Genomic DNA, 11,426 nt, shown 5'->3' with positions numbered 1-11,426 from the left:
TCGGTTGGTGGGAATGTAAATTGGTGCAGCCTCTATGGAGGACAGAAAAGAGGTTCCATAAAAAAATGAAAATAGACTTCCGTGTGATCCAGCAATCCCATTCATGGGTATATGTTTGGAGAAAAATTTAATTCAAAAAGACACATGCACCCCAATGTTCACAGCAGCACTATTTAAAATAGCCAAGACACTGAAACAACCCAAATGTTCACTGACAGATGACTGGATAAAGAAGTTGTGGTATATTATATATATATATATATATATGTATATATACATGTATACATATATATACACACACATATATACCATGAACACACACACAAATGGAATACTGTTCAGCCATTAAAAAATAAAATAATGCCATATTCAATAACATGGATGGACCTACAGGGTATTATGCTAAGTGAAATAAGTCAGAGAAAGATAAACAAATATTCTATATATTAACTTATATGTATATCTAAAAAATAAAACAAATTAATGACTATAATAAAACAGAAATAGTCTCACAGGTACACAGAACAGACTGGTGGTTACCAATGGGGAGAAGGAGAAGAGGGGAGGCAGGAAGGCGTTAGGGGATTGAGAGGTAAAAAGTACTACGTATAAAATGGATAGGTTACAGGGCTGTATCATACAGCACAGGGAAATATAGCCATTATTTTATGGTGACTTTACATGGAATATAATCTATGAAAATGTTGAGCCTCTATTTTGTACACCTGAAACTAATATGATGTAAATCAACTACTCAATTACAAAATTTTTAATCAAAGTTTCCTTTTCATATTATTTGCAATAAGTTAGAAACCAGCACTGTCAATAGAAACATAGTGCAAGTCACAATTTTCCAGTAATTCCATTTAGAAAATTAAAAGGAACAAGTGAAATTAATTCCAGTAATAATTACATTTATCCCAAAATATCCAATACACTATCATTTCAAAAGTGTGATTGACACTTTTAAAACTTATTAAGAATATTTTACATTATTTTTGTTGTACGAAGTCTTGAAAATCTATTATATATTTTCCACTTATAGAACATCTTAATTCACAATAGCCACATGTGGCTCGTGGCTACCATACTAGACAGACCAGATTACACAATTCACACTTCTGATAAATTAACTGCTCTTTCGTATTTAAAAAACTTGCAGAAAAGGGTTTAGATATGCCCTCTATCAAACAAAGCAACCTTGACGGGTGGGTATTATCTTCATTATAAAGTGAAAAATAAAGGTAAGAGAGCCATGCTTACATGTATGTTAATGTAACAATACCTTCTTAATTCATTCAGGACTTTACAATCTTTCTTCATATGCCAAGGATTCACTGTCACTGCGCAATGTTTTTCACTATTACCATCTTCGTGATTGAGAGGCGTCTGATGACCCTGCTTTGTGCATCTTTACATAAAGTAACAAAACAGAGAAAAAGACCTTATTTAAGATAATTTAGGGGGGAGGGTATAGCTCAAGTGGATGATCATGTTCTTAGCATGCACAAGGGCCTGGGTTCAATCCCCAGTACTTCTTCTAAAAATAAAATAAATAAATAAAAACCTAATTACCACCCCCCAGCAAAAAATTAATTTATTACTTTAATTAAAAGTTAAAAAAAGATAATTTAGTGCAGGCTTATCAGGCTACAAGAGCTACAATGAATGCCCCCACCCATTAATTTAGAAGAAGTCTCACAGTATTTCTCAACATAAAGGCTAAAATATAATTGAGAACACTTCCTGATGGTCAGCATCATTTTAAGAAAAATGTAGATAATTACGTCCCTGGTGTCAAATTTCTGTAAGAGTTGGGCATGGAACATTTAGTAAAAGTGATTTTGCAGCTATCTTTGAAAGAAATGCTGAGAAATGATCTTTTCTGTTGGAAATTAGCCTGCTTTTAAATTCTTCAGTAGGCATACGTGTTTACAAACCAGGCAGGAACTGGATTATATTTTACATATACTTTAGAAACTGATTTGAATTTTGCCCTCTACCTGCAAGGCTAGTTCTTAGATAATAACATAAGCAGGCCACTATACTAAATTTTGTTTCCCTGTTTGCTTAATCCTCACAACAACTCTGTAAGCTGCTATTATTACCCCCATATAACAGATAAAGAGCTTGAGGCAGAAAATAATTTGGGTAACTTGGTAAATGGTGGAGCTGAGTAAGACTGCAGCCAGTCTGACACTCAAGTCCATTCTTCTCACCAATGTCGGATACTGCTACCTACATTCAGCAATGACAGCTAATTTCATATTTAAGTGTGTCATTTCAAAAAGTGCAAAGCTATATTAGTACTGCTGTGTAAATTATCCGTTTGAGATGTGATTGCCAAAAAAAAAAAAAGAAATAAAATCAGGGTGCCACTGAGGGGAGGGCAAACTGCATATGGACGGACACAAGGGGACTTTATGAGGACAAAGTTGCACAAATCTAGAAATAGATAAAATGGCTGACTTGTACAATTATAATGTGTGAATTTTATGGCCTGTAAATTACACCTTAATACAGCTATTAAATTAAGAAACTGGGATACCAAATTAAGACTAAAACACATATATATATCACACAAAGAACAGCAGGCAAATATCATTATTTACTGCACCATTTTCCTTCATGCAGCTTCCTATCCTCACCCGTTCCTGAAAGGATGATTCATTTTTAAAATAGTCTTTAAATTTATTCAGCAAATAATTTTTGACTGCCTACTATGTACCCAGGACTAGTCTAGGCACTTGGAATAGATCAATAAACAAAACAAAATTCCTGTCCTCACGGAGCTTGGTTGGAGTCTAGCTGGGATGGGGGTGGAGATGACAATTCACACAACAGAGCAGCAGAGAAGGTGGCATGTTAGGAAAGAGGAACCATGGAAAAATCAAAAAAGGGCAAGGTAAAGAGAGTTGAGGGTATGGGATGTGGGTGATGTTGTATTAAATACCAGAGCAGGCCACACTGAGGACTGAGGTTAGAACTAAGACTTGGAGGTGAGAAGTCCCAGGTGGACGGAATAACCATCACCAAGGGCAGCGCGCACCTCGCATGTTCCAGAATGGGGGCACGGCTGGAGCTGCGGTGAAGGGTCAGTGCAGGTCCTGTATGGCCTTGGAGGACATTGTAAGGACTGTGGCTTTTACCCAGAGTGAAATGGGGAGGAACTGCAGAAGGACGACACAATCTCACTTAGGTTTTCGAGGCTCACTTGACTGCCGGGTGAGAATAGTCGAAACGGGTCAGAGATGAAAGGTGGGAAGCCTCTGAAAAGGGCTGTGCAGGAGGAGAGGACAGTGGCTCAGGGCAGGGAAGCAGCAGTGGAGGCAGGAGCCATGGTGAGAAATGGCTGGGTTCTGGATATGGTTTAAAGGCAGTGTTAAACCAGATCTATTGACAGAATTCATGTGGTATGTCAGTGAAAGTCAGAATAACTCCAAGTTTTTTAACCCAAGCAGCTGGATGGATTAAGTTTCCACTAACTGAATGGGGGAGGTTGCAGGAAGAACCAGTTTGGGGGGGAGGAGAACAAAGAGCTCAGTTTTTACACATGTTGCTTTTAAGATATCAGAGCTTCAATTGAAGATGTCAAATCAGTAGAAGATTGTAAGAGTCCAGAGTTGGAGAGAAAAATTCTAGCAGGAGACAGAAATGTGGGAATCATGGGTCACACAGGTGGCACAGGAAGACATGAAACCGAGGTAGTCAAACATTAAGATAACCTGGCATTAACCATGGAAGTTGTCCTTGAGGGCCTGCCTACTAGGTGTGGATATCAGTCCTATTTCCTGACCACTCGAGTTTTAAAAAGCAACTTACAAATGAATTCGTGCAAGACATTGCCTCCAGTGGGTGGGTCCAGAGCTGGAGTGGGAGAATTAGATGGTGCACGCTACTCCCTACGGAAGAATGTGTGTGTGTGTACACATGTGTGTGTGCGCAGGGGGATGAGATACACCTGGCTTTAAGAAAAAGAGCAAGTAAGTCTAGAAGCTGAAAGATGAAAGAATATCCAGATATGGTAGAGGGAACAGGGGAAACACTGTGTACTGTAAGACATATCCCCATAACGCCATTTCCCACCATCCTTTCATAAGGAACACAGTTGAAAAGGGGGGAATTATGTAGATACGTGTGATGTACACAAACTTTCTGACTATGTAACACTGAATATCTACATATGTAGCAAGTTAATGATATTTATATCTGCTTCAAATTTAAAAACAAGTTCACAACAGAGGGAAAATAAAATACTGAGGACTGGTAGAAGTATCATAGAAGGCCTTTCAATGCTCAGATTGGAAGCAAAAGCAGCTTCACCCCACAAAGAATGTCAATAGGAGTCAAGAATGTTTATATTTGCTTAAGAAATTGAGAGTTACAACTTCCTGCTGTAAAGAATTCACATAAGACAGATACCACACTATAAGCAACGTCTATACTGGAGCTTTCTTAAAGCTATTTTAGTTCCTGCTTGTTCTGATGTACTCCAGACACTCTGCAAAGAAAACCTTCTATTCAAAGGCTTAAAGGAATAAAAAAAGAAATAACACTGCATTCTTTTCAGTGTTCTCTGTACTGAAAGTCAATTGCAAATGCAGCACCCTGCCACAGGTCTACATTTTTAACAATAAAGACCTTTGCGCAATTTTTGAATTGCTATGTGACTTTGGGTCAGTCTCTCACTAAGAAGCAGAATGGAGTACCAGAAAATGACACATCAGGTCTAAAACTACAGATGTGGGAGATGAACCTACACCAGGAAACAGCTAAGTGGGAGGGTAAGGTTTACCTTTTAAGTTACCGTAAGTGCAGTTACACCTGCTCCCTGCTTCCCCTGTGAAGTGAAGAGCTAGTCTTTTCCAGAAAAGCTCTCATTCTGAGAACTGTCTTCTTTAAAATATTCGGAGATTCTCTTTTAAGTTTCTTTCACTTTTAAGCCTTTCCCCAACTCTACATCCTATAACAAGTGTAAAAATTATCCTATAGCCTATTGTTACAGAACATAATCTACAAAAGTTGAGGTTTCCCAGGGTTTGGATCCCAGAACTCTGCTACCAGATAATCCTAAAGCTTTCCTTCCATAACAGACTCTTCCGCCAATTCCCAGCTGCGGGCAAATTCGGCTTCTCAGACCAGGTAACTTTCTAACTCTGCCTACGAACACTCTGCTGCCAGTAAAGGAACTCTCAGACAGAAAGCACACAATGCCTCTAGTGAGGGTTGCCTCCTTCAATCAATCAAGATGCCATCACCAAGCAAATATTTAAACCTACTGCAAAACCTCTGAAGACATCTTACAAACAATATAGTTTGTATAGATGCATACTATTTGCTCTGGAATAGTGATTTCCAATGGAAGGAACAAAGGACCACATGACCCAAGCAATTTTTTAAAACTGCACATAACCATACCTTTTCACGTGAGGATTCAGGCAAACCCGTCTTACAGGCCTAGGTGTAACAGAATGACAGCACCTCTAGGAGTAGGGTGAAAAGCAGCGAGGTAGACTTCTAGTGAAAGGGGGTGATGCAATAGGCCCCATCGCCCACTTACCTACCACCACAGGACAATCATCTCAGATCGAGAACAAACACTTTGGGAAACAGAAGTTGTTTATATTTTTATGGTATTCTGGTGGAAATAATGCCCTGAGTCATGTGAAGTTGTGGCTGCAAAATTGAACAGGGGACTGGACATTTTCACATTCAGGACAAAAATAGCCCCTGGATAGCCACCATATCTGCTCTCCCCTTTGCCTGTTCACCCCAAAAGCTGCAGGACTCTCCTGCTTGCAATGACACCCACCACTTCTCACAAATTCTTGCCAAGTTCACATCAGCAGCTGGTGGTGTCAAAGTCACCATTTGTACTGCTATGAATCCCTCCATTACTTTATATCCCTTCTATTTTCTCTGTTGTCTTCCTAGCTACACTTGCATTCACAAGATGGTTACTGCACTAACATTGCCTCTGTAATCAGTCCAGGATATAGGAAGTAGAGATTCAACTGTAACCAGTCCCAGAATACTTGTCATGCCACTCTAGTGTCACAAAAAATACTCTGGCATCCCTCATTTCACTTAAAGAACCACTGCATTACTTAGAGGTTGTAAAATTAGGGGGCTTTCTCTACTGGGAAACACTGTGGCTTGTGGTAGAGTTGTGATTTCAGTTTTTGCAACTACTTACAGGCAAAAAGACATGGCCCGCAAATTTTCTTCAAGAGTTTGGTATTTAAACTTTCATTAGATACAGAGCTGGTGGACTAACCGTAATCGATGAACATATGGTCATATTATCAAATAATGTTCATGTCTACCTTACAGACATGTAAGGACTTGGATTACACCTGCAGCCTCTAGGCCTTTAGAATTGGATGTGAAGCATCCTGTGAGATAAAAAAACCTCCTATCCAGTCACAGAACACAATTACAGACAACATGACACTAATGTCACTGAATACATTAGTATAGTCCATGTATGGTTAAGTTACATCTCCAATTTCTCAGAGCTGGAAAGGAGATGTCTAGAAAAGCTGGAAAAGCCCAATTACCAAAACAGCTCAAAAGTTAAAGCAGACTCCTGCACCTCCCAGAGCAGAGGGCGGAGGGGGCATTGCCCACCACTCTGTCCTCCCCCAGGACGTGGCATGTGGGGAAGCAGGCAGGAATGGGTGGCTGGGACTCGGAGGTGGAGAGGTGATGAAAGCAAGAGTGGAACTGCTCTGGTCCTAGAACAACAGAGCTGTAAAAAGCTCGGCTTCAGTTCAACCAACTCCCTCTCCCACTTTCCCTCCTACCTACGTGACATACAGAGCACAGCCAGGCACTTTCTGCCCATGACGGTGACTACTAGCAGGAAAGGGACCAGGATAAAAGCATGTCCTATAAAAGATCAGTCTGATTTTAAGGCTATGTTATAAACAATGAACAGCACTGTCAGAGTGGGACACTTGTGAGGCGCTCAAGTAGGGAGGAGGAGGTTGAGGATTCATTTCCAGCACTTCCATGTCTTTTATCACTCCTATTTCTGACCTTTCTTTTGCCACTTTTTGTAGCACTGCCATCACTGGCAGGTAAAGGGGCAGCAATGTGACTTGGCCGTTTGGCTGATGGGGCTACATTTCCCAGCAGTGGAATGAAAAGGCACTGGAAGAGGATCAGCTGGAAGATGTGAACTGCGGTCCTGGCCTGTGCCAAACACTAACCAGGTGACCCTGGGTTAGGCTCTTAGTCTCTCTGGGCTTCCGGCTGTTTACTTATAAAATAAGGTTTTGTCATTGCACAATTATATCCAATATGAAATGTAACGTGAAAGTCAAACATAATGACATCTCACCTGCTTGCCTCAGGGAACTGTACAAGCACTGAACACTATGTGAATGTAAACACAGTCTTAAGAAAACTATTGAGGTAAAGCACTAAACTGAACATGGAGATAAAGTTTTTTGGATTTTCTTGGCTTTCTTTTTTAACTGCAACACTGAATTAATAGTTATTAGCTATAATCCACACCACCACCACTGCGAATAAATAAAGAAGGCAAGCACTGCCTGGATGCCTGTTATTGCCCGATGCTAAGCAGGGTGAGGGTTATAAAGGAGGCTGAACAAGTGAGTCTTCTCCAGTTACCAGCTAAGTGAGGAGACACATTGGAAATCACCCAGGAATGGTACCAAGTCAGTACTCAAATCCAAGATTACAGGCTACTGATCATAAACAGTACAGGAATACAAAGAGGAGCTAGAAGTATTTGGAATAAATAGGGAAGACTCTATGAAGGGGATGGGGCTCCAACTAGTTCTCAGGGCAATTCTAAGCTGTTTTAACTGAGGACTGGATAGGAAAAGGCTGGTGACTCCTGGTTTTTAAGAAGGCACAGGTTACCCTAGGAGGCTAAGTTACATAATGATTGGAACAAATAAGGTAAGTCCAAAATGATGAAGGGTCGAGACTCCCTGGCTGAGATCTGGTTGTGTTAAGTCTTTGACTTGACTGTAGATGTTGGAGCACCAAAACTCTAGGTTGACTGAAAGGGGGGAAGAGAATATCCAAGAATTCAGCAGAAGGAAAAATTCATGTATCAGGGATGAAAGCTCTTCATCAGAGTATCAGCAATCAGAATAGACACTTGAAACCAACAACATACAGTTCAAGAAGCTGACAAAATGTGGAGGGTGGTGAGAGAAAGATAAATCAAAGACCACTCCAAGCCTTTGTGTATTCAAGACCGGAAGAATGATTATCCCACTGAATAAGTGGAGACGCTGCAAGAAAAAAGATTATGAAATCAGCTTTAGACATGTTGAATCTGACGTATGAGCTAAGAGTAGGTTTTCTCTAAGAAGCTCAAAATTCAAAACTGAAGCACAGATGTTGAGTACAGACTTAAGATGCAGATGGACAAGACATGATAAATCTCCTAAAAGAAAACATAGGCAAAACATTATCTGACATAAATCTTAGCAACATTCTCCTAGGGTAATCTACCCAGGCAATGGAAATAAGAGAAAAAAATAAACAAAAGGGACGTAATTAAACTCATAAATTTCTTCACAGCAAAGACAACCATAAGTAAAACAAAAGGAAACAACAACCTATGAATGGGAGAAAATATTTGCAAATGATACGACTAACAGAGGCTTAATTTTCAGAATATATAAACAGCTCATACAACTTAATAACAAAAAAAACAAACAACTCAATCTTAAAATAGGCAGAAGACCTAAAGAAGCATTTCTCCAATGAAGACACAAATGGCCAATAGGCACATGAAAGAATGCTCGATATCACTAATAAACTGAGAAATTCAAATCAAAACTATAATGAAGTATCAGCTCCCATCAGTCAGAATGGCCATCGCTCAGAAGTTCATGAATGATAAATGCTAGAGAGGCTGTAGAGTGAAGGGTACCCTCTTACACTGCTGGTGGGAATCTAGTTTGGGAAACTAGCCTGGAAGGCGGGTGCTGTGCTGTCAGGGAAAGGCGGCAGATGCGATGGCGGGATTGGGGCTGCCCTGTGAGAGCGCGGGGGTTGCAACAATTTCCCGCTGCTGCTGCAGCCATCCCAGCACACTGATCGCACCGAGCCCATCTCCCAGGAGCAGACTGACCTGTAACCTGAGTCCCACTAACCTGGGTCTTTAGAGGCCGCCCCCAAGGTCAGGCCGCGGGTAAGATGGGAGCAAATCCAGGGGCTCTCATGGGGCAGTCCCCATTCCATCCGAGGCCCCGCGACGGCACCGCACCCACCTGCCAGGAGCAGGCCATCGTCTGAGGGCCAGTCGGAGATGCTCTGGAACCGTCCGGCGCCCTCCCAACTCCCGGGGCTGTACCTGCTCTCCTAAACCCGGGTAGAAGCGGCGGCAAAAACGCGGTGTTCAGGAACTACTAATACCGGGGTTACCACGAACCACAGCGGCGGCTGGGACCCGCCTCAGGGTCCTAACGGGACGCGCGGCCGGGACCTCACCTCCGCACCCCTCCCTGGGCGCATCCTCAGCTGCACAGCCCAGGCGTCACCCGCCGGGTCCCCAAGAAGCGCGCCCCCACCAGCGCCCTCTTAACTTTCCGGCAGCGGCAGCCGAGCCGCGGGCAAGCGGCGGCCCAGGCCCCAGGCCGTGTTCCTCTTCCAGGAGCTGGTCCAGGAGCAACCGGCTGCCGCCAGCTTCCACGCGTTCTGGGTGGGTTCCGGCGTCCGCGCGTCTGTCCGTCTGCGCGTGCGCGCCTCTCCTCCTCCCGCCCGCAGCGCAAACTGCTCGGGTGGGTCTCCTGCTTTACCGGCCCTGGCCGCTGGGGCTGGGAGGAGCCAGGTGGGGCCCCTCCTGCTTGTCCCGCCGGGTCTCCATCCCCAGAGCCTTCACCCAGCCACCGACTGGGTCCTGGCACAGAACTAGAACCACGACTGCCCTAGGCCAGGCCTCACCCACCCAGCCCCACTTCCCCTGATCAACTTCCCCTCCCTGTTACTACCCTCCCACCACTGGCCAGGCCCAGTCTCCCACCAGACCTTGAAGACAGGGCTCCTTCTCCTCACACCATTGTCCCTGCCCTGACACTCCATCCTGCTAGGTCCTAAGCTATGGCCCCTACACCCACAAGCTTACCCCTCATGCCTCAACACAGGACACCCAACAACCTGAAATTATCCCCCTCACCTCTCAGCCAGGTCATTTCCACTCTGATCGGGCCCCACACCTCTCAACCTGTACCCCCACACCATGGGATCCCCTTCAATCTGAGGGCACCCCTACTCTGAGCTCACTCACTCACCCCTCACCCTGTGGTTGGGGTGGGGAAATCCGTGCTCCAGTAATGATGACTACTGCCACCAGTGGGGGATCGAGCCTAGTGTGCACCTTCATAGTTAATGTCTGAGACTACAGGGTGAGGCAGGCTGGGCTGAAGGTGGTTCCAATTCCCGCCTTGGCACCCTGATCCCCGCAGCCTGTGCCTCAACTGACCCGATGGGTCAGGTTGATCCCAGGCTGCCAGCCACTGGCCTTGGGCTTTGGGTGGTTGATGGTACTGATGGTGATCTGGACCCCTAGGGTGGAGGCACTGGGCACGCGGACCTTTGGTGTGGGGGAGTTCAGAGTTTGCACTTGATCCCAGGGTTACACAGCAGATGGTGGGCTGTGTGCATGGGGCTGTGTGCATGGCATGGACTCAGCACAGGTGGGTTCAGGGACCTTGTTCATTCACACCAGGCCAGAGGGAAGAGGAAAGGGAGTTTTTAAAGTGTCAAAGTGAGGAATCCAAAGCTTTAGAGCAAAGTAGGAAGGTGCACTGGCCAGGCCACCATGGATCTCGCCGCGACGCTTGTCTCTTGCATCAGGGGAGACTGGCAGTTGACTGGCCAATGAGACATCCCCTGCTGTGGTATAGTTTACAGGCAATTGAAGGGATTTTGAAAGGTAATTTTAATCCAATAATTGTCAGTTTCTCTGCGGTAGATTAGGTCCAAAATCATGGTGAATCTGGCAGGGATCCTGCCTGAAATCCAGCCTGGGACAGTGGAGGACCCACCCAGGAATCATCCACTTAGCTCTCACCAAAAGTCACTGTAATAGAGAACAACAAATCTGACTCCATATTGGATCTGTTCCTTTTCTTTAACCCTCTGCAGTGTTTTCTAGGCTTAGACTTGCTAGCTCTGCACTTTTTGTAAAACAGTGTTGCCTTTAGCCTGAAATAAACAGGAGAGCCTATTCTCAAAAGTCTGAGCTTTAAGGATATTAAGACTTTGCACTCCTATAAAGATAACAAGTTGCAGAATAGAAAAAGTTAGTTTTGTTGCAGGTTTTGCAGGAACACCATGATCTGACCCACGTGGACAGCTGCAAAGGATTCCAAGAACAAGGAATTTCTACACCAACAAGTTTGCAACAACCAACCACAGCCCCTCCACTTTTTAGC

This window comes from Vicugna pacos, chromosome 11 (assembly GCF_048564905.1).
Source record: "Vicugna pacos chromosome 11, VicPac4, whole genome shotgun sequence".
Taxonomy (NCBI): Eukaryota; Metazoa; Chordata; class Mammalia; order Artiodactyla; family Camelidae; genus Vicugna; species Vicugna pacos.
Note: the sequence above shows the minus strand (reverse complement) of the source record.